This window comes from Sturnus vulgaris, chromosome 1 (assembly GCF_052056855.1).
Source record: "Sturnus vulgaris isolate bStuVul1 chromosome 1, bStuVul1.hap1, whole genome shotgun sequence".
Taxonomy (NCBI): domain Eukaryota; kingdom Metazoa; phylum Chordata; class Aves; order Passeriformes; family Sturnidae; genus Sturnus; species Sturnus vulgaris.
The window spans coordinates 128847859-128850817 of NC_142243.1; the positions used below are offsets into that span (position 1 = coordinate 128847859).

The 2959-nt window shown below is 36.0% G+C and overlaps 1 long non-coding RNA gene across 1 annotated transcript; it reads left to right on the forward strand.

Moving 5' to 3' along the window:
- The first annotated feature begins 384 nt into the window (after positions 1-384).
- Positions 385-2665, forward strand: LOC148225519 (uncharacterized). Its single transcript, XR_015804595.1, has 2 exons — positions 385-479; positions 2246-2665. It is a non-coding gene; the product is annotated as an uncharacterized LOC148225519 (long non-coding RNA).
- Positions 2666-2959: the final 294 nt, after the last annotated feature.

Genomic DNA, 2959 nt, shown 5'->3' on the forward strand with positions numbered 1-2959 from the left:
GAGGTCAAGAAGCAGGTAGAGACTAATGGCCAAAGGTCTGTCCAGTAGGGGCCACCAAGGCCACCAAAAACCCCCAAAGCCATTCAGCCCATTTCCAGAGTGGTCTCAAAGAATGAACTGCACATGAAAACTAATTAGCATAGAAAGTGAAAACCATAGCCCCAGGGTGGGGGAAACAGCTATAGAAAGGTACTCTCACAGAGCCCAGGTGGTGCACCCCCAGGACCCTGGGCAGCACAGCAGCTGGTCAGTGCTGGAGCCAAGACTGATGACCATCCTTTCTTCTTTCATTGTTGTTCTGTTGAAGTTTGAAAAATAACCCTTACATTTTAGTGATAACTTTTGTTAAAAACTTGTCTTTTTCTCTGATCATCTTTCTTCTCTAGGTTAAGGTCCCAGCCACTTGGATTCACCACTTTCCACTCCTTTGGCTAGATGCCAACCATTTCTGATCCTTCATTTCTAAAAATTTATCTCAGGTATGTTAATATTTCTCAAGAATATATTGATGAAGTTGTTTAGTAGGTTTTCTGTCACATCTTTCTTTTTGCCTGCAGCTAAAAGTAATTATTAAATAAATCAATTTCCTGGCCCAAATCCTTATTTTAAAATTATTTCCTTAAAAATATGTGTGCTCTATAAATTGCTGTAGAATGAATAAAGCACACTTTTAGTGCTGATAGTATGTTGGAGTTTTCAAATGTTACTGAAAATGGACTTTGATATTTGTTGGCTTGAGTTAAAATTCTATTAAAAACCCTTATAATTTTTGAAAATGAAAACATGTTATACTGAAGGAATGGCACACAATATTTAAAGAAATTAAAATTTTTAATTTTTTTTTTGTATATCCTATTTTTACTCAATAGTTTTTCAGTATTAGTACATATGAAATGGTACCAGCATATCATATTAAATTCTATCAGAATCATACATTTTGTCATCATACTAAAATACCACAATTTCTTCCATGTGGAAGAACTGGAAAGATTCTTTGGACAATCAATGGAAATGCTTTATCACTTACTGCATTAGAAGGTTCCACTTATAAATACATTAAGCACATCTTTCCAGAACAAATCACACACTGCTCCCTTTGCAATGACACAGTTGGAAGCCTGGTGTCTTGAATGTCAGAATGAGGATTAATTTGAAGAACATAATTCTAATTTTAGTATAGAATTTATTTTACTAAAATATGATAATCTATTGACTATGCCATATATTTTTCCTCATGATTTGGTTTTGTAAGCAATAAAATAGAAATTTCTTTGCAAGATATTCTGGAGAAAGACATAGAAAAAATATCAAAGATCAGAAAAAAATTGAAAGCACCCAATGTTTATTGCTTGACTCAGGAACAATGGAGTTAAGAAAACAATCATCATAGTTTGTTGTCCTTGTGCATAATCTTTGACAGTATAGATGTCTTACATTACTTCTCTGAAACTAATCCATCAGCTCAGGAGAGGTGCAATCTCTACCTACTTTCTAAATTTGCAAAAATTTGCAAAAATCATATAGATCCTTCAGACATATAGATTCTTCATGTGATGTATTAGTTAACCTCCTATGGCATGCTGTTTCTTATCCTTCTCATGTTTGATTTTGAAAAGGAGTCTAGATAAATTAATATTTTCAGGAAATGCTAAATTTCAAAGTTATAGTTGTTAGCATGGATAACATCTTCCTAATTTCATTTAACAGCGTGGAACGAATTGTCACAAGGATAGGCCATAGACAAAAAACACCAAGAAACAAGGTCCTTTAGTGTTGAATGACAACTAGAAGATAGGATTTAGTAAAGATTCTGTAAGAAAAGATCTCCTCCCTAGTGGGAACTCAATCTACCTACAAGCAAAGATCAAAATATTTGTACAGCCATGAAAAGGAGGACTGAAAGGACACTTCAATGCTGCTTTAATGACAGTTTAAAACATTTCAAAGGACTTCCTTTCTGCATGTAGACAAATTCCCAGTCCAACCCACACCTACATTAACACAATGGCAAAGCTGAAGAGTGCAAAGGGACAAAAGGTAAGGAAATGTGAAAGCAGAGTTTGCTGCACAGCATTGCTGAGCATTCTGTGAATGACACAGAAGGCTTGCACATATAGGTATTTGTCATATGTTAGATAACGTCACCAGAATGGCAGGGAGACATTTTTAGCTTTCTGAGGGATTTTTAGCCCTCCTCTTTCGCTCAGGCATCTTCTAACTCTTGTTTCTGCCTCCTACTTTCCAGACGTGTGCAACTGCTCTCCCTGGACTGCAAGAATAACTATCAACTTGGAACAGGCATAATTGCTTCAAGTTGATGTTACTTTCTTACCCTGCCTTTGCTACAGGTCACAGAAGATGAGATGGACTCACAACTGGACACAATCTCTCCACTTGCCCTAAGCCAGTGCAATCCCCCAGGCATTAAATTCTTGGACTTGATGTAAGACTCTATTAAGTATCCATTGACATTTGCATAATTCTGCAGTTCAAGAGTCTGACCATCTACAGCATTTATTAATTAGCATGAGCTAAAGTTTCAGCAGGAAGACACAATTTACATTCCAGAGAATGAAGACACTATTCATGGAATTAACTGGGCATGTTTTATGGGGAAATGTAGCATATTTCACTTCATTTTAATAAAGGCTATTCTTTCTGCTTACATATTTTGCCCTGTTTTTACCACCAGACCAAGTAGAATTCAGGGTCTATTTTTCAAGTCAGATAGCAATCACAAGCTCAAATCAGGTTCTTGGCCTCCATTTAGGAAATTAGTGTTTTTATAACAGGGAATAAATTATTTTCCTTTCTTGGTGGCACATGAGTGTTTCTGAAATGGGGAAGACTGTTATTGGAATTTGTCCTGTCTTGGTTCAGCCTACAGCCCATTCTTCATGCTTTTGTCATTTGATTATCTTGATCAAGGTTATTAAGAGCTTTATATTTTGCCTCTCCA